The sequence below is a fragment of the Dreissena polymorpha genome, chromosome 1 (genome assembly GCF_020536995.1).
Source record: "Dreissena polymorpha isolate Duluth1 chromosome 1, UMN_Dpol_1.0, whole genome shotgun sequence".
NCBI lineage: Eukaryota > Metazoa > Mollusca > Bivalvia > Myida > Dreissenidae > Dreissena > Dreissena polymorpha.
In genome coordinates, this window is record NC_068355.1 from 41,275,214 (window position 1) to 41,301,426 (window position 26,213).

The 26,213-nt window shown below is 36.2% G+C and overlaps 1 long non-coding RNA gene across 1 annotated transcript; it reads right to left on the bottom strand.

Moving 5' to 3' along the window:
• Window positions 1-248: 248 nt before the first annotated feature.
• Window positions 249-7,443, bottom strand: LOC127877979 (uncharacterized). The gene is made up of 2 exons (XR_008048692.1): window positions 7,371-7,443; window positions 249-2,506 (listed from the first exon to the last, which is right to left on the bottom strand). It is a non-coding gene; the product is annotated as an uncharacterized LOC127877979 (long non-coding RNA).
• Window positions 7,444-26,213: the final 18,770 nt, after the last annotated feature.

Genomic DNA, 26,213 nt, shown 5'->3' on the forward strand with positions numbered 1-26,213 from the left:
GGACAGGTGGAGTTGTCTCCCCACAGCACAAAACCATACCATGAAAATCTTTAGTATCAACTATAAAAAGGAGGAAATTGCAATTATAATTCCATTATTGTCTCAACATTGGTGAGTCTACAATGGTAATATGCTTATTAGGTGGGAGTGCTGGGGCACACTCCGGCTCGACACATAATGCAAGATCAGGTGCCTAAGGACATCATTAACTTTGAAAAAAACACACAAATATGCAAGACCAGCATGGCTCCCTTGTCTCATTTTATTGTATTGCACGAGTAATAATAGAAACAAAAGTAAATACTGATGATTTTCAAACAAATTAGTTCAGAAACATCAACGATCATTATCAACATTCCAGAAATCTTAACAAATACAACAATACCCATTAAAAAATAACCATAGGTAGTACAAGATGTAAATAATGAAATAAAAACAAAAAATACTATGCATTTGACATACATGTCATGAAAAATGTACTTTGTAAACAAGAGATTGCCAAGCAATATGGTCCTCTACCGGTGAAACTCCACCATTGTCAGTATTTTTTTTTTATATATATCGCCCCCTTGGTGCAAAAAGGTACCATGTGACATTTAAATTAAGAGGCACATGGTACCTTTTTGCACCAATTGGGCGATAAATTGTTGCCATAGCAACCAGAATTCTTGATGTAGGAACAAAATGAATTGACGTCCATAATCTCCATATTGCCATCTGTCCATGTTTCAAGTTTCATGAAAAAATAGGAAGAACTTTTTAAGTTATGGCAGGATCCAAAAATGTGTGACAGACTGACAGACAGACAGACAGAATGACGCACTGAGCGCGAACCATAGGTCCCCTCCGGTTTCACCGGCTGTGGACAATAAAATGTTCATTACTTAAGTAAAACATATTTGTTTAATTATCTAAAAAATAGTATCACTAAATATGATACAGTGTAGATAATACTTTAAGACAAAGAAATAATAATTATTAATAAAAAACAACAAAGCTGCAACACAGCTTAAAAAACTAAATGATCTAGTAAAATAGAGCAAAAGCACAACAAAAAGTTCAATCATACAATGAAACAAGAGGGCCTTAAAGGCCCAAAGTCGCTCACCTGAGATAACAAGATATTATTAGGACAAATCTTCTGACAAAGTTTCATGAAGATCGGAAAATAAATGTGGCCTCTAGAGTGTTAACAATGTTTTACTCTAGCCAAATAAGGAGAAATGCCCCGCCCCCTGGCGGCCATGTTTTTCAAAGGGCATCCTTTTTTAACTCTTCCAAGATATTATTAGGATCAATCTTCTGACCAAGTTTCACGAAGATCGGACAGTAAATGTGGACTCTAGAGTGTTAACAAGATTTTACTATAGCCATATAAGGAAAAATGCCCCACCCCTTGAAAGCCATGTTTTTCAAGCAAAGGTTACTATTTTCCAACTCATCAAAGATATCATTGGGACCAATCTTCTGACCAAGTTTCATGAAGATCGGAAAATAAATGTGGCCTCTAGAGTGTTAACAAGGTTTTACTATAGCCATATAAGAAAAAATGCCCCGCCCCCTGGGGGCCATGTTTTTCAACCAACCGGCATCATTTTAGAACTCTTCCAAGATATTATTGGGATGAATCTTCTGACCAAGTTTCATGTAGAAACGACAATAAATGTGGCCTCTAGAGTGTTAACAAGATTTTACTAAAGCCATATATAGCCATATAACGCAAAATGCCCCACCCCTTGAAAGCCATGTTTTTCAAGCAAAGGTTACCATTTTTGAACTCATCCAAGATTTCATTGGGACCAATCTTCTGAGCAAGTTTCATGAAGATCGGAAAATAAATGTGGACTCTTAGAGTGTTAACAAGGTTTTACTATAGCCATATAAGGAAAAATGCCCCGCCCCCTAGCAGTCATGTTTTTCAACCAACCGGCATCATTTTCGAACTCATCCAAGATATTATTGGGATGAATCTTCTGACGCAATTTTATGAAGATCAGACAATAAATATGGCCTCAAGAGTGTTCACTATAGCCATATATAGCCATATTAGGAAAAATGGACAAAAAGCGATCACAAAAACTCATCATGAGCACGTTGTGCTCAGTTGAGCTTAAAACACACACACGCACACACCAAAATTCATGACATTTGTTACTGAATTTTGACCTTGCCCTTTAACTGAGGAGCATGGGAGTTGTGCGTGGAACATTGTATGACATGGGAGAACATAATTCTAAGTATAATTATTATCCTTTCAGGTATTACAAAGTTACAGATACAATGTAGGAAACGCAATTGTTTTACCTTGGACAATTTTTTGCTTATCTTGAACTTTTACCAATAAGCAAGTGAATTTTAGTATATAGTTTAAACCTTTTTATTTTAGATTGATGGCATCGAAAGCATATGACCTATTGAAACACTCTGAAGTCTGTTTTCTGGGTAGAACCAGTACTTGATGTCTTTGGGGAAGATCTTAAGAAAGCTCCCCCATTCGGGATTGAACCTGTAATCTACCGGTCACTAGGCAGAAACCATATATGTAATGTTTATCATCACTTAAAAAAATTGTTTAGGCTAGTAAAATCTGACTCGGGCTAGTACAAATTCCCATATTACTAGCCCGACTTGCTTGTAGATTTAAATCTGAATTTCAATGACTGCTACGCTCAACAGCAAATAATTCTGACACCATTTAACGTCTTGCATTTATCCATATTGTTTTATGCCAATACAACAAAACAACTTAGAGACAGGTTTGCGTCAAAAGTACACCTGTGTAGCGTAACAGACAGCCGACTGACAGGGGGACTCCAATATACCGCACAACCTGTGTTTGGACGGGTAAAAGGAACATGTAGAAAATGTGTGTTACTACACAAAATCACTTCAGGCGGCTGTTTCATTAAACATCGTACGACAAATTTAAAATACGATTCTTATTTCAAAGAAGCAATATTGCATAACAGCAATGTATAATAATACTAATGTCCAGTATACTTATTTATTTCATTAGGGGAGCAGTTTCATCAAAGATCGTACAGTAATTTTGATTTGCGACTAAAATATGAAAACTGAAATTTTACAAGCTGTTCATAAATATTCACTCAAATATTAACACTGGTGGAAAAATGATGAAATAAGAAAACAAATGCGTGATTGGCAAACTGTACTCTTGGCGTCGCTTAATTACTGCTGTGTACTTTCATGTGACGAGACAGGCTACTCCGATGCCGGAATACTTTGTCACACATCAAGCATTTCAAGTTATGTTCTCCATTGTGCATATCTACGTGTGCCTTTAAATTTGCTTTCTCAGCAAAATGTACGCCACATATATCACACGCTATTGTCTGCCCGTTTTCCCGCCGCATGTGCTTCTGCAGGTCAGCATTGGTAGGAAATGGCTTACTGCACTTGGCACACAGGAATGCCTTCTCTTCGCCATGTGCATGAAATCTAAAATTATAATTATAATTATCAGTATCATTTCAAAGTGTTGCATTATATATGAACATTCTCAATTTTCTTATACCTCAGTCACAAATAGACACCGAAAACTGTCCGATCAGCGGCCGACGTATTTTCCCGCTCATCGGGCTTGCGACCGGCCGATGATCGCACGGAAACCGGGCCAATTTGTAGCATCGGGCGGCGTCCGGATTAATTTTAAGTCTTACTTAAAATTTTAACAGACGTCTGGACCGGGAAGGAATTGGGTTCAGAATGAAACAAGATCGGACGATCATCGCACGGGTATCGACATCGGATTTATTGAACGTGTGTCCGCAAAAGTAAAGGTATTTCCCAGAGGCATATACAGTCCAACCTGTCAATAAAGACCACTCAAGGGATTTGGTTGTTGTGGTCTTTGTTCACAGGTGGTCTTTATTCGCAGGGTCGATCGAAACTTTGCAAAATATGCTAGTAGTTTTTTTAACAGGTACCTTATCTATGTATGTGCTCTATTGTTTAAATGTTTGAATACTTATGCATGTATGAAGAAATAAAGGATTGAAAACACAGTTTTGATTTACATTTGTATATTTATTACATGTTGTTTTTCTATTCCCTTATGTTTTTATTATTTATTTAATTTATCATATACTGTATAAATAACTATTTACATACATGTACATGTATACGTACATGTACATGTAATTCTACAAAGAACAAAGTACAAAATACACATAACATAGCAAACATGTATACATGAAATACATGAACCACTACTACACAACCAGTAAAGTTGACAATAATGGACAATAAATGACATCTGATATTTATATAAGACTGAGAATCTTAAATACAATGCTGTTTCTTTTTACAAAAGACTCGAGTCAGCCATTGCTAGCCTTAAAGTCCAAATATCCTATCTCACACGCAAACTTCAAGGCTTTCTCCTGGATCATAGGTCCAGACACAGGCTAGAGCCTTGCACTTGCGTCAACAAACCACTTATGCACTAAGTCATTCACTGACGCGAATTCCGACTCATGCTTAGGGCGTTAACTTTCACAGTTTACGTTCTCCTCGAATTCGTCCATAATCTCATGTTTACGCTTTGAAATGCTCTGAATTTGAGTTTTTCCTACACCAAGACCACTAGCCACTCGTCTACAACTGTGTCCTTTACCTAACAAACTAATGACCTTATCGCGTTCTTCCAACGTCAAGAACTTACGCTTGAAAGCCATGATGGTTAACATGAACTGACAATTTACTTTTCTATAATCTATAAACGTCTTATTACGGAGAAATTTAAGAAGAGAATGTCGATCAAAATGTTTGTCTTTAATAGGCATCGTAAATGATATGAAACCGTTAATTTCCTTAATGAGTTTATGAAAGCCCCAATTTGTCTTTGATATTTTCGGCAATTAGTACATTAATCGCGAGTCACTTAAATACAAAGGCAAATGTTTACACTTTTGACAAACTGTCAAATGCATAAAAGAAGCAGGCGACTACCAATTAGCAATGCATGTTAAATAAACAAACAACTGCTATCGAGTGCAATAAACTGTCACTTGCCAATATCTCCATAGCGACCGACGAGTCCACTGGTAAGATGTGTATCACGTGACTACGCAGCGTCCTGGCGGCCATTTTGTTTTTTGAAAGTTGCGAAATCGTTGATTTTTATGATTGCAGTGGTCGTTGTAAGCTATCAAAACGGAGATTTGGGAATGTAAAAGGGTGGTCGTTGGTCTTTGTTCACAGGTGGGCTTTATTCGCAGGTTCAATATATAGTGAAATCGTTCGGGAGGAAATCGGTGTGGTCGTTATTGACTGTTGGTCGCTATTAACAGGCGGTCGCTCGGGCAGGTTGGACTGTACATCGGCCGGCGACCGTCTGATTGCCGGAGGGCCTCCGCACGATGCCCGACGGACGCCGGACAATGCTCGTTATGATACACGTACAATGAATCCGATGTCGGGCGCACGCCGGGCGATAACCATTTGTTGATCGTCCGATCTTTTTTCGATCTCAACTTTATTCCTTCCCGCGCCCGATGTCGGCTAAAACAATTTGTGCTAAAAAATTTAATCCTGACGCCGCCCGATGCTACAAAATGAACCAATGTGCGTGTGATCATCAGCCGGCGCCAGCCCGATGAGCGGAAAAAAAAAAACGTCGGCCGCTGATCGGACGGTGATCGGTGTTTATTTGTGACTGAGGTTTTAAACTTTGTCACTCATCGGACGGAGGACGGCTCCGACATGTCCAGTCTTCCCGATGCCTGGAGATCGGACACATCGGCCTGCAATCGGATTATTTGTTACTGAGGCATTATTTTAGTCAAAATATTTTATGTGTAAATTAGTATTAATCATATGGAGTAAACTATCATTACTGCAAGCTGCTGATTAAGGCCATGTTGATCCCATTGCAAACATAAGCATGTAAGACTTTTTGCATGTGACATGATATACCAGTTATTAAATACAATATTTTTGATAGGATAAGCACCAATCTTTGCTATGCCGATTTTGTACCTCTAATTTGTAAAATTTTATCAGGGTTAAATAGACATTAAAAAGAATAACTAAACAGCATATTTTTGTATTAATTACACTTTCTGACAAATATTATTCAATAAATGATTAACAAAATTACTGCACCTGTGCTTGTTCAGATTCGCCTTGCTGAAGTACACTTTGTCACAGCAGGTATACCCCTTGCCAGTCCCTGTGTGACTCATCTCATGCTGGCGCAGAGGCGACTTGCTTATAAGGACGTTGCCACAATAGCGGCATATCTGTGGGTTTGATTAATCCATCTGAAATATACATAGCTATACTCTCTCAAAACATGAACATCATTTATAAGAAGACACAATTCTCTGTAATGGGCACTTGCCATGGCTTTATTTTAGAATGTTTCTTTGTGCATGTGGTAGGGAAAACATTGATGTTTAACAGAAATCCACTCTTTTGCTTGAAGGTTGGAGACTACACGAGACTTTGACAGATGGCGGGAAACCCTTCTCAACTGGTACGAAGCCGGTAAAGAGATGGCCATAAAACAGTGACCGCTGATTCGCGTCGAGTTCTTTCTTGCATAACGTATGACCCTCTTTTTTATTGTTTAAATCATTGCGGCTTGGAATGCTCTTTAAGAAAAGGTATGGTTATGGAGATGTCTATGCGCAAAAGTTTGACTTTATTTTTTGTTAAAGTTATTGCTTTCACATTGAATTTGTGTAGGAAATCTTTTAGTATATTGTGACCTATATAGCCATATAAGGAAAAATGCCCCGCCCCTTAGCAGCCATGTTTTTCAAGCAAACGTAACCATTTTCGAACTCATCCAAGATATCATTGAAACCAATCTTCTGACCAAATTTCATGAAGATTGGAAATAAATGTGGCCTCTAGAGAGTTAACAAGGCAAATGTTGACGCCGCACAATGCACAACGGACAACGGACAAAAGCGATCACAAAAACTCACCATGAGCACGTTGTGCTCAGGTGAGCTAAAAACACACACACGCACACACCAAAATTCATGACCTTTGTTACTGAATTTTGACCTTGCCCTTTAACTGAGGAGCATGGAAGTTGTGCGTGGAACATTGTATGACATGGGAGAAAATAATGCTAAGTACAATTATTATCCTTTCAGGTATTACAAAGTTACAGATAGGAAACGCAATTGTTTTACCTTGGACAATTTATTGCTAATTTTGAACTTTTACCAATAAGCATGTGAATTTTAGTATATAGTTTAAACCTTTTATTTTAGATTGATGGCATCGAAAGCATATGACCTATTGAAACACTCTGAAGTCTGTTTTCTGGGTAGAACCAGTGCTTGGTGTCTTTGGGGAAGATCTTAAGAAAGCTCCCCCAGTCGGGATTGAACCTGTAATCTACCGGTCACTAGGCAGAAACCATATCCATTACGCCATGGCGACCTTGTGAAGTAGACACATTGTAACATCAAAATCCCTCCGGGCATTTACAAATTACAGAGGAGAAACAAAATCTGGATGAAGAGAATCATCCAAACATCTACTGTTATTATGGGGTATAACAATAATATCTAATAGCTATGAGAACTGAAAAATGAAATGTTGTCTCAGTACTCCTTATAACCTCTAAATGTCCATTTTAATATATGCAAATTAATTGCTAATCGATTTTAATATGAATTAATGTATGCTCTGTTCAAGAAAATATACAAACCAAAGTGAAACTCATAAAAACTATACTGTAAAATGATATTTGGTTGTTGAACTTTGCACTTACACCATTTTCTCTTAAATAATCATTTCAATTCATTTCTTTATTATTGGAGACAAAGCCAACAAATTAACAAGACTTCTGTATGTTCAATGTATACAATGAATGTAAATATTTATGATCTAGAAAACATTACAAAATCTTAACAAAGCTGATAATAATGCTCCTTAAAGCAAAAAAATGTTGTAACGATATATTCAACATAGTAAAACGAACATTTCTCTGTAAATGTAAATGTGTAAAATTATATTCTAGAGCATTGACTGTCCAGTTTTTGTTTTAGTAAACTTAAACATAAACAGGCACAATTTCAGACACATGGCAATATATAAATCTCTTTTTATTAATTTGATTATATCATGTGAAAAAAGAGCACCGCCTTGCGGGTGCAGACCGCTCATCTATTTTTCTTTTCAAAGGTGTAGGGACCTATCTCAATTTCAATCACAAAGGAGGAAGGGGTGGAGTGGAGAGGGGTGTATAGTGTGGGGGTGTGGTCATTTATTACATTATCTTCCAAAAATGCAAAAAAAATGCAAAATAATTTTTTTTTGGGGAGGGGGCATTCTTGGGTGGGATGGTTGGACCGTATTTCAAAATAAAATAATAAGAACAAATATTTGTGTTTTTTAACCATGTTTGAAAAAAACAAGAGATGTGTTTGTCAGAAACACAATGCCCCCTATTTCGCTGCTCTGCAAAAAATATTTCGTTCTTTTTTCTTTGACCTTGAAGGATGACCTTGACCTTCCACCACTCAAAATGTGCAGCTTTATGAGAACGCCGCTTTGAAATTATTTTTTTTGACCTTTGACCTTGAAGGATGACCTTGACCTTGAAGGATGACCTTGACCTTGAACTTTCACCACTCAAAATGTGCAGCTTCATGATAACGCCGCTTTGAAATTATTATTTTTTTACCTTTGACCTTGAAAGATGACCTTGACCTTGAAGAATGACCTTGACCTTGAACTTCCACCACTCAAAATGTGCAGCTTCATGAGAACGCCGCTTTGAAATTAAAATATATTCTTTTAACTTTGACCTTGAAGGATGACCATGACCTTGAAGGATGACCTTGACCTTGAACTTCCACAACTCAAAATGTGCAGCTTCATGATAACGCTGCTTTGAATTATTATTATTTTTTGACCTTTGACCTTGAAGAATGACCTTGACCTTGAACCTCAACCATTCAAAATGTGCAGCTTCATGAAAAGGCCGCTTTGAATTTTTTTTACCTTTGACCTTGAAGGATGACCTTGACCTTGAACTTCCACCACTCAAAATGTGCAGCTTAATGATAACGCCACTTTGAATTTTTTAAATATTTTTTGACCTTTGACCTTGAAGGATGACATTGACCCTGAAGGATGACCTTGATCTTGAACTTCAACCACTAAAAATGTGCAGCTTCATGATAACGCTGCTTTGAATTTGTTTTTTGACCTTGAAGGGTGACCTTGACATTGAAGAATGACCTTGACCTAGAACTTCAACCACTCAAATTGTGCAGCTTCATGAGAAGGCCGCTTTGAATTATTTTTTTTAACTTTGACCTTGAAGGATGACCTTGACCTTGAAGGATGACATTGACCTTGAACTTCCACCACTCAAAATGTGCAGCTTCATGAGAACGCCGCTTTGAATTTTTTTTATTTTTTTTTTTGACCTTGAAGGATGACCTTGACCTTGAACTTACACCACTCAAAATGTGCAGTTTCATGAGATACACATGCATGCCAAATATCAAGTTGCTATCTTCAATATTAAAAAAGTTATGGCCAATGTTAAAGTTTTCGGACGGACAGACGCCATATATTTGACATTAGACCTTATAAGATGACCTTGACCTTTACCTTTCACCATTCAAAATGTTTAGCTCCATGAGATACACATGCATACCAAATATCAAGTTGCTATCTTCAATAGTGAAAAAGTTATGGCCAATGTTAAAGTTTTCGGACGGACAGACACCATAAATTTGACATTTGACCTTGAAGGATGACCTTGACCTTTCACCACTCAAAATGTGCAGATCCATGAGATACACATGCATGCCAAATATCAAGTTGCTATCTTCAAAAGTGAAAAAGTTATGGCCAATGTTAAAGTTTTTTTCGGACGGACAGACTGACTGACATACTGACGGACAGTTCAACTGCTATACGCCACCCTACGGGGGGCATAAACATTATTTTTTGGGGGTGGGGGTGAGGGGGGGGTATAGTGTAAGTGTGTGGTGTTCATTTATTAGATGATCTTTAATTAAAAAAAAATAGTAATGGGGGGATTGAGGGGGGATTCGGGGGTGGGCGTGGGGGATGGTTTGCGTGGAGTCTATTGTGGTATGTTAGGTAAGAGTTGTTTTGTCAAAGTATCAATCGAATTTAATCATAAATAAAGAAGTTATGGCAATGTTAGCAAAAATTAATAATTTGACCATGAGAGTCAAGGTCATTCAAAGGTCAAGGTAAAATTCAACTTGCCAGGTACAGTACCCTCATGAAAGCATGAAAGTATTTGAAGTTTAAAAGCAATAGCCTTGATACTTTAGAAGTAAAGTGGATCAAAACACAAAATGTAACCGTATATTCAAAGTTACGAAGTCAAAAAAGGGCCATAACTCCGTAAAAATGACAACCAGAGTTATGCAACTTGTCCTTTACTGTCCCCTTATGATAGTTTGCGAGTGTTCCAAGTATGAAAAGAATATCTATGATACTTTAGGGGTAAAGTGGACCAAAACACAAAACTTAACCAAATTTTCAAGTATAAAGGGCCCATAATTCCGTCAAAATGCCAGTCAGAGTTACATAACTTTCCCTGCACAGTCCCCTTATGATAGTTAGTAAGTGTTGCAAGTATGAAAGCAATAGCTTTGATACTTAAGGAATAAAATGGACCTAAACACAAAACTAAACCAAAATGTTCAATTTTCTTAGTACAAAAAGGGCACATAATTCTGTCAAAATGCAAGCCAGAGTTATCTAACTTTGCCTGCCCAGTCCCCTCATAATAGTAAGTAAGTGTACCAAGTTTGAATGCAATAGCATCGATACTTTATGAGAAAAGTGGACGTAAACGCAAAACTTAACCGGACGCCGACGCCGACATGATGACAATCGCTAAAAAAAATTTTTTTAAATAGATGAGCTAAAAATTGAACCCAATTACAATAAAATCAACTGTCCAGTAACAGGCTACATTGAGGCATGCATCATGGATATCACCATTCTCTTTTAGTGGCAGAAAGTTAAGGTAAATATTTGGCTAAACTTTTAAAAGAAGGTTAGATTAATAAACTTGTAACAGTCAATATCTTATCATTAAATGTGGCATGAAAAATGATTCAGTCATGTACAAGTGTTTTAATTGCCATAATCTGACTATGGTATATAATATCTACCTTATAATATAAAGAAGTGAAACTCCAGCTGCTGGAGCAGTATTGAATTCTCATTTAAAACAATTAGTTGGTCCTTTATTTAAGGCAAGTGACCGATTGCCCAAACAGTACAAAACAGCTAATAAGACATAGTGCGTCAGCTGACAAACACGTCATAGGCTTTTACGGGACCTAATTGTGGTCTTTTGGGCATTTTCTAGTAAAAAGTTGTTTTTTTCATAGCAATCAACTTGACAACTTTACAGGATATTCTGGTCTCAAGCAACATGGTAAACAACAACATAAGTACAAGAGGGTTATGGGCCCTACGGGGATAACCTGGGACCAAAACTATAATTTGTTACTTTATAATTAAGTTCTAGCCTACTCTGAGAAAGTGCTATCTGATTCCTGAAGATTTGGCAAAAAAGTGACTTCTATGGTATGAACATGTTCTTTTATTTTCCTAGTGACCTAGTTTTTGAGCTCCCATCACCCAGTCTCAAACTCAGCCGATATTTGATTTGGCCAAATGTTCTGACCAAGTTTCCTGAAGATTGTCCTAAACATGTGGCTTATATAGTGTCAACAAGTGTTTACTATAGCCGCATAAGTAAAACTTACCTACCAGGCAGCCATGTTTTTCAAGAAACTGGAGGAATTTTCAAACTAAGCAGAGCAGTCATAAGTACAAGTGTTCTGACTAAGTTTCATTTCAAATGCACAAAAAATGAGACATCAAGAGTGTTAACAAGGCTTCAATACAGCCATATAAGGAAAATGCCCCACCACTTAGCAGCCATGTTTTTCAACGAACTCTAACCATTTTCGAACTCAGCCAAGCTATCATTAGAATAAATGTTTGAACCAATATAGATTGGACTAGAGTGAGACTTCTAGAGAGTTAACAAGGTTTAACAATAGTCATTTAAGGAAAAATGTCCCACCCCCTAGTAGCCTCCTTTTTCAAAGGACTGGAACCATTTTCTACTTAGCCACCCAGATATCTTTAAACATATGTTCTGACCAAGTTTCATGAAGATTTGACTAAACTTATGACTTCTAGAGTGTTAACAAGCTTTTACTATAGCAATATAAGGACAAATATAAATGTGGTCTCTAAGAGTGTTAACATGGCAAATGTTGACGACAGACAAATGGCGATCATAAAAGCTCAGTTCTGCTCAGGTGAGCTGAGGAAAGAACTTTGGACTTTGGGGGGGGGGGGCGGACGGTCAATTATAAATGGCAATACATAAATAAACAAATATTATAATCCACTTATATTTCTGTAAAATTTCTTCTGTTTTCCAGTAGATCTCTTAATTAGGTATATGCAGAATATAGTGGTGGTGGTGCTGAAATAAAAATTTAAATATAATATTGTAAGAACTAATTGTCAATGTTACACAGGCAACTGTTACTTGTAATGTGATAAAGGTACTGGAAAAGGGGTTTCACAAAATGTTTTTAAATACAATAAAGATACAAAATGCTGATAGATAGATAGACTTTTATTTTCCTCCATTCATGAAGAGCATAACATGGGTCATAAGCAATGTCTGTAATTTAAAAACAATGACCCATGGTTACACTTGTGATTTAGGTAAGCAGAACAATCAAAGAACTCACGTTAATTTAAACATGCAGTGCAAAACAGAACAAGCGATGTGTTTGTGAAACACTATGTCCCCATATATTTGACCTTTGACCTTGAAGGATGACCTTGACCTTTCACCACTCAAAATGTGCAGCTCCATGAGATACGCATGCATGCAAAATATAAAGTTGCTATCTTCAATATTGCAAGTGTACAATTAAATGAGCGATTTTGACCCATATATTTGACCTTTGACCTTGAAGGATGACCTTGACATTTCACCACTAAAAATGTGCAGCTCCATGAGATACACGTGCATGCCAAATATGAAGTTGCTATCTTCAATATTGCAAAAGTTAAAGTTTGCACAAACAAACACACAGACCAACCAACAGACAGGGCACAAACAATATGCCCCCACTATAACAAGAGCTGTCAGAGGACAGCGCGCTCGACTATTCGAGTGCTTGACAGTATAACGTAAGCCATCATGGGGAAATTGTTCATATTCAATAATTTATAAGGCAATCTTTCAAAAATATTTTTTTTTTTTTTTTAGGGGGGGTATGGGGGGTGAGAGGGGGGTATAATGTGGGGTGTGGTAATTTATTAGATGATTGAAAAAAAATTGAGGGGGGTGGGGGGGAGAGGGAGGTATAATGTGGGGTGTGGTAATTTATAAGATGATGTTTAAAAAAAAAAAATTTTTTTTTTTGGGGGGGGGGGGTGGGGGTGAGAGGGGGGTATAATGTGGGGTGTGGTAATTTATTAGATGATGTTTAAAAAAAGTTTTTTTTGGGGGGGGGGGAGGTTGGGGGGGGGGGAAAGGGATTCTGGGTAGGGGCGTGGGGTATTGTTTGGGTGGAATCCATTGTGGTTTTCAGGTAAGTGTTGTTTTGACAAAGTAATAATAAAATGTGATCATAAATAATGACGTTTTGGCAATTTAAGCAAATGTTCAATTATCTAAGTGTAAAAGGGGCCATAATTATGTCAAAATGCTTGATACAGTGGTCTGCTCTTGTTTATAGGTTGGGGTCATGTTGGTAAACAAGTATGCAACATATAAAAGCAATATGTCAAGGGACAATGAAAATAAATGGGGTAGTACGAAAACTTTAACATTTGCTGCATATTCTAAGTGGAAAAGGGGCTATAATTATGACAAAATGCTTGATAGAGTTGTCTGCACTTGTTTATAGGTTGGGGTGAAGTTGGTAAACAAGTATGCAAAATATGAAAGAAATATGACAAGGGACAATGAAAATAAATGGGGTAAAACGAAAACTTAAACATTAGCTGCATATTCTAAGTGGAAAAGGGGCCATAATTATGACAAAATGCTTGATAGAGTTGTCTGCTCTTGTTTATAGGTTGGGGTGATGTTGGTAAACAAGTATGCAAAATATGAAAGCAATATGTCAAGGGACAATGAAAATAAATGGGGTAGTACGACAACTTTTACATTTGCTGCATATTCTTAGTGGAAAAGGGGCCATAATTGTGACAAAATGCTTGATAGAGTTGTCTGCTCGTGTTTATGGGTTGGGGTCATGTTGGTTAACAAGTATGCAAAATATGAAAGCAATATGTCAAGGGACAAAGAAAATATGTGGAGTAGTACGAAAACTTTAACATTTGCACGCTAACGCTAACACAGACGCCAGGGTGATAAGGATAGCTCCATTATATATATTTCATATATAATAGTCAAGCTTAAAATGAAGAGCTTAACATAATATTGTAGTTTATTTAGAACATGAAAGTGTTATACTAAAAAAAACAGATTATGAAAATCTGCTTGTAAATTGTACTGCTTGCGCTTATGTATCCATTCACTATCAATATATATGAAAATTATATTAGAGCTCTTATTTTTTGAAAACTGAAAGTTTGAACTTTTCGGCCAGTGTTTTTGGGACTTTTGCTTTCAGCAGTTTTTACAGTATAATTTATTAAAATTAAAAATTGTAAATTACAGTTATAACAGCTTTATTATGCCCCCCTTCGAAGAAGATGGGGTATATTGTTTTGCACATGTCGGTCCGTCGGTCGGTCGGTCCGTCTGTCCACCAGATGGTTTCCGGATGATAACTCAAAAATGCTTAGGCCTAGGATCATGAAACTTCATAGGTACATTGATCATGGCTGGCAAATGACCCCTATTGATTTTCTGGTAACTAGGTCAAAGGTCAAGGTCACAGTGACTCGAACCAGTAAAATGGTTTCCGGATGATAACTCAAGAATGCTTAGGCCTATGATCATGAAACTTCATAGGTACATTGATCATGACTGGCAGAAGACCCCTATTGATTTTCAGGTCACTTGGTCAAAGTCAAGGTCACAGTGACTTAAAATAGTAAAATGGTTTCCAGATGATAACTCAAGAATGCTTACGCCTAGGATCATGAAACTTCATAGGTACATTGATCATGTCTGGCAGATGACCCCTATAAATTTTCAGGTCACTAGGTCAAAGGTCAAGGTCACAGTGACTTGAAACAGTAAAATGGTTTCATGATGATAACTCAAGAAACATTAGGCCTAGGATCATGAGACTTCATAGGTACGTTGATCATGACTGGCGGATGACCCCTATTGATGTTCAGATCACTAGGTCAAAGGTCAAGGTCACAGTGACAAAAAACTTATTCACACAATGGCTTCCACTACAAATGACAGCCCATATGGGGGGCATGCATGTTTTACAAACAGCCCTTGTTTTTTATGCATAAGTATAGTTTGCTTTAGTCACTTTTGTCACATAAAGGAGAATGCTTTTTGAGCTCTATTGTAAACTATGAATGATTAATAAAATCATGGCCTGTACCAAGGGGAAATTTGAATACCTGTTGAAACACTGATATGGAAAGTGTGCATGTGAATCTCAGAGCTTTACACAGAACCTGACATTTTGGTGAGTAGCTTAGCTTTTACTTTTCTGTGAATACCTGTATTAGAAACAGGGACATGTATATGTTGTGAATTTAATTAAACAAAATGTCAGTACAACAAGATGCGTTTGTGAAACACAATGTCCCCCTATATGATGTTTGACCTTGAAGAATGACCTTGACCTTGTGAAGGATGACCTTGACCTTGACCTTTCACCACTCAAAATGTGCAGCTCCATGAGATACACATGCATGTCAAATATCAAGTTGCTATCTTCAATATTGCAAAAGAATTCATAAAATAAGCGATTTGGGCCACATATATTTGACCTCTGACCTTGAAGGATGACCTTGACCTTGACATTTTACCACTCAAAATGTGCAGCTCCATGAGATGCACATGCATGTTAAATATCAAATTGCTATCTTCAATATTGCAAAAGTATTTATAAAATAAGCGATTTGGGCCACATATATTTGACCTCTGACCTTGAAGGATGACCTTGACCTAACACCGCTTAAAATGTGCAGCTCCACGAGATACACATGCATGCCAAATATCAAGTTGCTATCTTCAATATTGCAAAAGTATTTATAAAATAAGCGATTTGGGCCACATATATTTGACCTCTGACCTTGAAGGATGACCTTGACCTTTCACCACTCAAAATGTGCAGCTCCATGAGATACACATGCATGCCAAATATCAAGTTGCTATCTTCAATATTGCAAAAGTATTCATAAAATGAGCGATTTTAGCCACATATATTTGACCTCTGACCTTGAAGGATGACCTTGACCTTTCACCACTCAAAATGTGCAGCTCCATGAGATACACATGCATGTCAAATATCAAGTTGCTATCTTCAATATTGCAAAAGAATTCATAAAATAAGCGATTTGGGCCACATATATTTGACCTCTGACCTTGAAGGATGACCTTGACCATGACATTTTACCACTCAAAATGTGCAGCTCCATGAGATGCACATGCATGCCAAATATCAAATTGCTATCTTCAATATTGCAAAAGTATTTATAAAATAAGCGATTTGGGCCACATATATTTGACCTCTGACCTTGAAGGATGACCTTGACCTAACACCGCTTAAAATGTGCAGCTCCACGAGATACACATGCATGCCAAATATCAAGTTGCTATCTTCAATATTGCAAAAGTATTTATAAAATAAGCGATTTGGGCCACATATATTTGACCTCTGACCTTGAAGGATGACCTTGACCTTTCACCACTCAAAATGTGCAGCTCTATGAGATACACATGCATGCCAAATATCAAGTTGCTATCTTCAATATTGCAAAAGTATTCATAAAATGAGCGATTTTAGCCACATATATTTGACCTCTGACCTTGAATGATGACCTTGACCTTGACCTTTCACCACTCAAAATGTGCAGCTTCATGAGATACATATGCATGCCAAATATGAAGTTGCTATCTTCAATATAGCAAAAGTTATTGCAAAATGTTAAAGTTGGCGCAAACAGACCAAAGACCAACGGACCAACAGACCAACAGACAGACAGGGCAAAAACAATATGTCCCCCACTACTATAGTGGGGGACATAAAAATTAGTACAAATAGAGGCATCGTTCTGCTAAATTGTTTGTCAGAGATATACAACTTGGTCAGTGCCCTCAACCAAACACGTGTAGATTTACTTTAAAACCTCAAATGATTTACCTTTACCAACTTTCAAATAACAAGTTCCACTCTTTCCTGATATATTTCGCCTAAATAGGCTTATTCAAAGTTTGTATTTACAAATTGGCTACATTTTTTTTATGTTACTCAACAAAACAATTTTATATTCAACTTTTAAGGACAAAAGTGCGACATAATTCTTTTGAATTGCAGGGAAGCATAATACAACTTGGTTAGTGACCTTGCACAACAACTTCCAATGCATATGTGAAGTTTAAACTGAATACCTTTAGTAGAAACAGTTATATAGAGATGCTGCACCATCACCTTAACCACAGACCTATAAAGTATAGCTCAGAATTGTGTGAATAGTTGAGCTACAAATTGTATTGTAATGTAACTATCACCCACTAACAATTTTCACAGTTGTGAAAAAGATCCCTTGCACACACCGTGTTGTAATATGTAGCAACTTTTAAAAATGAACATTTTACATCCTTGGTGTTGTAAATATTTAATTGAAAAAGGAGCAAACCGTTTGTAAAGTTTGACGTAGGTCACTAAAAATTGCAAATATAATTTGCACAACTTTATACCACAAGATACAATTTTAGAAAATAAGATTGTTGTTTTTGTTAAAAATTGTAGAAAAACATCTTTGGGAAAATGTGTATCTACCTACCTACAGACATACAGACGGATGGATGAACATGAGTGTCGTCTATAGCAATGCCAGTATAGCTTATATTTTGTATTGGTCGGTTTAACAAGGTCAAATAAGACAGGTCACAAGTATCCATAATAACCCCATTCTATTATAGTCCCACACTCTAATTTTCAAAAAAAGCATAGCAGAAATTGTTCCTTTAAAATTATCTTTCTGACCAAAATAACACAAGTAATCTAGCTATATATCTTAGATGCCCCACATAAATGTCACTTTACAAAGATGACAGAAATTAGTGTTTTTTTCAGACATTAATATGAATACAACACATAAACTATCACAACTCATACCGCAAAACTTTAACATATTGATGAAGATAAATACACCTGTCTAGCAGTTTCACATCAAGCCTTGGGCCTTGACCTTAAACATAAATATAGTTTATGCAGGCCACACATTATCTTGCTATGATGATCATTAATTTTGAGCCTTTTTTAAACACATCACATCCTACATTATACGGAAATGATTTGCCAACAAATTATACTCTTTAAGTTCATAAATATTGAATATGCACTAATTCAACTGTTTGCCGAGACATTTACCGTTAAATGGACTAATTGTTCACAGTTTGGAAAGATAAAAATTTTCAAAAAAGTGACATATATTCAAAAATGAATGCATGCATAATATTCAAACAATCAAAATTAAACTCCTGACCAGCAAATGTTTCAAATACGTTTGTTTATTGATAATCATCAATCAAAATCAGAAAAACAACAAAGAGTTTGTAACGCTTTTCATCCCTAATTTGTGTTTTACTGATATAACGTAAGCACCAACCAAATTCAAAAGCCTTGGTAGTGTGGTAGGGCATTCACTTTTGCTTCTAGAGGTCCGGGGTTCAAACCCCTAGACAGGCCCTTTTTTTCTTTTATCTTTTTCCTTTTATGACAATATTTAAAACTTTTTAAAATATTAGTTTTGTTAAAAAATTCATTTAATGGCATTCTTCTCAAATACAAGAATCTGGAAATAAGTGAGTTGGTTGTGTTGTGCCAATTTATGTCATAATCCCTTCATGCATGACAAAGTCACCAGCTGTACACCAAAATTTCAACATCAAAATACACAACCACGCACACATGGAAAGAGTAAGCACTATATGCAACAGTGACATTACTATTGCACAAAGGCATATAAACACATTGAAATCAGAATTATAGAGGTTTGGTGATTATTATTTGTTAAGCTTCTGTGAAGGCAATACATGATGATGCCTCTCAGTAAATCCAAGTATATTCTGTCTGTTCATAGAGTGGCCAGCATGCAATCCATTCTACTGTATCACGGAGTGCTTTAAAAATAAACTAGAGCTTTTTCACAGGCGTGACGAATACTCCCACATGAAGAGCAGATGAAAAGTACTTGAATTAGGGAACACCATGCCGATTGTGTCAAACGCACAACGTGACCCCGTGACCTAGTTTTTGGTCCGGCATGGCCCATGTTCGAACATGGCCTAGAGATCATCTAGATAAAATTTCTGACAAAGTTAAGTGAAGAGCGGATGATAAGTGCTAGAAATAGAGAGCAGACACCATACTGAATGCGTAAAACGCATTAAGTGACCCTGTGACCTAGTTTTTGGTCTGGCATGGCCCATGTTCGAACATGGCCTAGAGATCATCTATATAAAACTTCGGACACAGTTTGGTGAAGATCGGAAGTAAACTAATTCAATTAGAGAGCGGACACCATGCTCAATGTTTAAAACGCACTAAGTGACCCTGTGACCTAGTTTTAGACCCGGCAAGTGCCATGTTTGAACTTGGCCTTAAGATCAGCTAGATAAAACTTCTGACCAAGTTTGGTGAAGATTGGATGAAAACTTCTTTAAGTAGAGAGCGGACACCATGCTGAATGTTAAAAAAACGCACTAAGTGACCCCGTGACCTAGATTTTAGCCCGGCATGGCCCATGTTCAAATTTGGCCTAGAGATCATCTAGATAGAACTTCTGACAAAGTTTGGTGAAGATTGGATGAAAACTACTTGAATTAGAGAGCAGACAACATGCTGAATGTTTAAAACGCACTAAGTGACCCCATGACCTAGTTTTTTGACCCGGCATGACCCATATTAAAATTGACCTAGACATCATCTAGATACAACTTCAAGTTTGGTGAAGATCGGATGAAAACAACTTGAATTAGAGAGGACACTTAATATGTTCCGACCGACAGACTGTCTGACAGACAGACAGACAAGTTCACTCCTATATACCACCCTTAACTTCGTTTGTGGGGGTATAACAATTAAATGCAGTCCGTACCTGTTAAGCAGTTACTTGGAATTGAATGGATTCCCATTTTTGAAATGCATTAAAAAGATCTTGATGGACTGGGTTTTAACCCTTTCCCATTCAGAAGCAACGTGAAAATGATTATGTGCAAACAGCATAAAACCAGAACAGCCTGCAAGTAACTCACAGTCTGTTCACGTTTCACGCTGTTTTCTTCTCATCAGTATCTAAGGGTTGAAATAGAAACCTTTAAAACTTGGATCTAGTCAGAGGCATTTAATAAAATTTAACTTTCTAAAGGACTACAAATGCGTGAAAATACATATCAAAGTGGTAAAGCGTTAAAACGCAGCCTAGCTTCTGTCAATTTAATATTATTAGCCTCATCCTTTCCCACACCAATCATCAACACTAGATTCATATCACATAGTAAAATTAATATTAACTAGCATTTAAAAATTTACCTCTACCAAAATGAACTCAAAATATTTCTTTGGTTACAATTTGGTTTGCCATGTGACAAAATTTAATTTTTTAACAGTAGTTGTTTCAGTTGATAAGAAAAAAAAACAAGTTTTAAACTAAAGCAAACAATGAAAGTTGAAAACAGTTTTATCAACTATTTCCTAATTAAGTACATTTGTTTACAGTTATAGCACATATTCAGATACCAAACGCTTATTACTGGCCATAAAGCCACAAATTTCAACAAGGGCTGTTTGTAAAACATTCATGCCCCCCATATGGGCTGTCAGTTGTAGTGGCAGTCATTGAGTGAAAATGTGACCATGACCTTTGACCTAGTGAAGTTTTATGATCCTAGGGGTAAACATTCTTGAGTTATAAACCGGAAACCATTTTACTGTTTCGTGTCACCGTGACCTTGACCTTGACCTTTGACCCAGTGACCTGAAAATCAATAGGGGTCATCTGCCAGTCATGATCAATGCACCTATGAAGTTTCATGATCCTAGGCCTTAGCATTCTTGAGTTATCATCCGGAAACCATCTGGTGGACGGACCGAAGGGGGGATTAACCAAATAGGACTGAGCACTTCTACAGCCTGATCACAAATGTTAAGGGAACCAGACACTGTCAGAAATCCACAATTGGGCCGTGGTCACCATCTGTCATTATTTTTATACTTTAAGTAAAGTTGATTATTAAGGGAGCCCTGCCACACTCCCCATTTAAGGGGCCATTAGGCAATGGGTCCTTGTAGATTTCTCTCCCTGATCAGATACTAGCACTACTAAGGATAGATCCCCCATGTGAACAGGTACTTAGTGCAAAGGTTTTTGGCGTGTGGCTATGATATGAATTAGTGAAAACATCATTTTGAATGATAAATAATCATATTATAACGAAAAATCAACTTTTCTGAAAAAAAAATCACTATCAAATATATATATAACAAGGTATTCAACTCGAAATCACCCGAAAACAGGGTGCGTCTCTTTGAACAAGTCATTACTTCATCAATTTTGCAGCAATTTTTTTAACCCAGTCTTATTCAACGCAGAAATGACACACACCAACCACCTGTGACTTAGTACAGCCAAAAATGGGACTTAACCCTTTCGTGATTATTTTCTTATAATTTGACAAACCTGTCCAGAGTTGTTTCAACTCTTTTTTTTAGGAAAGTTCAACTTCGCATTGAATATTTTGAACCTCATGTGTCAAATACAGAATTTTGAAATTTCTCATACAGGATTTTAAACAAGATCTGTTTGTTATTTAAGTAATGATATTTTTCTATTGTAATTTGTTGTCTTATAATCAACATTAACAAGTGTAGATTCAAAGGAATTAAAACAGGGGATAAGCATGAGCGACATAGCACTAATCTAAACTCCTAAATATGCGTGGTTTATTTTAAAATAAATTGTTGCAGCAAAAAATATGTTTTTGATTATTACATAATCTTCGTTAGTATTTAAAATATATTAAAGCGCTTTTGTTTGAAGGAAATGGATCAGATCAAATAATATAACATCAACTAAATTTAGAATACCATTCTTCAATAAAATCAGGTTTATTCATTAAAATCTTAATACCAATATAATAAGTTAATTGATGCTACAAGGACATTTCCAGATTCAAAAACACAAACAAAAATTTAATATGCACAAATGCTTACATGTGTTTTAATACATTATACAGAAAGTTCACATTCAAGCATGTACATTTTACTGTACAATTTCTTATCATTTTCTGTAACTACTTCATAAACATATGGTTTCTCATTTTTTGTGTGCATATTTACCCATGTTTGATTTCCTTCTTTGTCTAAAGAAAACAAGTTGTGTGTCATGTGTGAATACAAAAAGTGAAACTCTGAAAAAACAAACAGAAATAGAGAATACAAAATGTTTCACAAGGAACTTTTCCTAACAGTAAGCTTTTCTTTAAAACACACACTTGGTAATAGTCTACACTTTTTTTAATTTGTTAAATCAGACAAAAACCCGTTCAGGAAAACATCAACACATTTCACAATATATGCTTCAAATATAGATAACTAAAACCAGTACGGACAATGCTTTCACTTGAAAAATAATAACATAGAAAATAGACTCTACAACAAAACATTAAAAAAGCCAACACAATGTTTAGACTAGTGCAAAATAAAAGTATCCGAACACATTTCATTAGTGAAAAAATAGAGTCACAATCAAAATATAATTAAATTGTACATAAAATATTATCATATGTCTGAATATTTATTTATGGAAAATGATGTACCTGTGCAAGTCTGAAAAGCATAATTTTGTTTGTTTTTTCATGTATTTCTTAATCAAATTAAATTTTACAAAGCACTGAACAAAATTACCATGCACCCAAACTGTTTGCTTTTATAAGCATAAACCATATCCATTTTTTTTTTAATATTTTGTTATGAACATATACATAAATGTATAACTCGAATAATTATAGCTGAAATTTCAAATACAAAATAATAAAGATTAAGGGCACTTGGCAGCTCAACTGAGTTTATGTTTTAAGGATATTTGCAAGTAATATTCATAAAGTATTAGGTGGTTACAGGATTTTGACCCCACCTGAAACAGTTTTGAACAATGCCTAGATATCGTTTGGACAAATGTCTAGACCCTGTTTAATAAACATTGAGCAATAAATTTGGCCTCTTACATTTAGCACCATTTTTTTTAAGTCGACCCAACATAACCAAGAATTGAACATGGTCAAGATATCCTAGAAACAAAGTTCTGAACAAGTTTGGGTTACACAAGTGACTTCTTGAGTGTTTATAAATGTTAGCAAGTTGATAGCAAATTGAGCTATGGGTTTTTATATAAACTTATGGCCTTGTGTTTCACCTACATGATCCTGTTTTGGATTTCCCCCAATATATCATTAGGACCAAAGCTCAGACCAAATGTCATTAAGATTGGGCAAGAAATAAGACCTTGAAAGGCGTGTGCTCTATATTGACAACAAAATACTGAGAACAGACAAAAGGCGATCACTAAAATTAACTATGAGTATTCTGTCCTCGGGTAAGAAAACATGAGGGCCAAGATAGCCCTTATTCGCTCACCTGAGAGGAGTTGGTTCATTCAATCTTTACCAAACGTCAAACTTGACCTAGATATTGTCTAGACAAACATCCAGGTCAAGTTTCACTATAATAAAGCCAAAACTCTGGCGTACGTAGTGTTTACAAGGTTTTTGTAGGATTTGACCTGGTGACTTATATTTTGACCCCTCATGACCAAACATCAAACCTTGCTTACAAAAAATAAATAGTATGACCAAGATTCATAAAATCTGAAACAAAATTGTGACCTCTAGAGTGTTTTCAGGGATTTTGTGTAATATAATGAAACTTTTCACAATCTAAGGGCAATAATTTTATCATTTATTATGCGATTTTGCTCATTATCAAACTTGACTGAGATCTTGTGGTCATATAGCTACTCAGCAACTTTGATAAAGAATGCTTGAGAAATGTGAATGCTAGAGTGTTTACAAATCAAATGTGGACGGACGGACGGCGGACAAAGACCAACCCTAAAACCTCACCTGAGAAATCAGGTGAGCTAAAAAGTGTTGTTTTTTTTTCACCGATCTGAGCCATTTTCCAACTTATCTGAGATATCAATAAAACCAATGTATTGACTAAGTTTTACGATGATTAAGCAAAAAATATGATTTCTAGACTGTTCACAAGGTTTCTCTATAGTAATATAAGGAAAACTGCCCCCACCACTCCGCGGCCATGTTTTTTTAAAGATCGGGACCATTTTCAAACTCATCTAAGATATAAATAAAACCAATCTTTTCACTGAGTTTCATAATGATTGGGCAAAAAATGTGACTTCTAGAGTGTTCACAAGCTTTTTTACTATATAAATATAAGAAAAATGCGCCCCCTCTTGGCAGCCATGTTTTTCAACGGACCGGAACCATTTTCGAACTCAACTCTCGTATGTAGAAAACAAATGTTTTAACCAAAATTCATGAAAATTGAGCCAAAAATGTGACTTCAAGAGTGTTCACATGTTTTAACTATATACATTTAGAGAAAACTGCCTCACCCACAGGCGGCCGTGTTTTTTACCGATCGGGACCATTTCCAAACTCATTTGAGATATAAATAAAACAAATATTTTCACCAAGTTTCATGATGATTGGGCAAAACATGTGACTTTTAGAGTGTTCACAAGCTTTGTTACTATATAAATAAAAGAAATAAAAATATAAGAAAAATGCGTCCCCCCTCCCATGTTTTTTTAGCGGACCAGAACCACTTTCGAACTTAACTCACGTATCTAGGAAACAAATCTTCTGACCAAATTTCATGAAGATTGGACCAAAAATGTGACTTCTAGAGTGTTGACATGTTTTCACTATATACATATAGCGAAATCTGCCCCGTCCCTTGGTGGCCATGTTTTTTCAACAATCTGGACCATTTTTGAACTCATCCGAGATATCCATAATACCAACGTTTTGACCAAGTTTGAGGATGATTGGGCAAAATTTGTGATTTCTAGAGTGTTTACAAGGTTTCTCTACAGCCAAATAAGGAAAACTGCCCCGCCCACTGGCAGCCATGTTTTTCTACGTACCGGAACCACTTTTTAACTCAACCAACATATCATTAAGACAATATTTTGACAAAGTTACATGAAGATTGGGCATGAAATGTGACTTCTACAATTTTTACAAGGGTTTTATTTTTATTTTGACCTGGTGACCAAGTTTTTGACCCAGCACGACCCAGTTTCGAGCTTGATTGAGATATCCTTAGGGCAAATCTTCTGACCAAGTTTCATGAAGATTGCACAAGAAATGTGGTCTCTAGAGTGTTTACAACCAAATGTGAACGGACGGACGACGGACGGACGTACGACGGAAAAAGACCAATCCCTAAAGCTCACCTGCGCAGTCAGGTGAGCTAAAAAATCTTTTGTATCAATTTAGTGGGTTATTTTTGCTGAGTGCATATTTTTAAATGAAATTTAATTAATTAATATATTTACAAAAGTATAATTTGTTATAAAGTACCGTTCAGCTACTGCAGTTTAAATAAGGACAGTATGGCAATATTTATTCAATAACTAAGTCTTTGAAAAAAATTGCTAATTATGAGCAATTACTTTGACAAACAAATATAAATGAAGCACGTAATAAAATCAGCAAATTAGTTCAATGGTTTCAACAAAAAATGTTAGTGTGAAACAATGATGATTGTACCTAATTGTGGTAACAACAAATGATATTTCAATGCATACCCCCCATATGGGCTGTCAGTTGTAGTTGCAGCCATTGTGTGAATACGGTTTTTGTCACTGTGACCTTGACCTTGACCTAGTGACCTGAAAATCAATAGGGGTCATCTGCCAGTCATGATCAATCTATGATCAATCTACCTATGAGGTTTCATGATCCTAGGCCTAAGCGTTCTTGA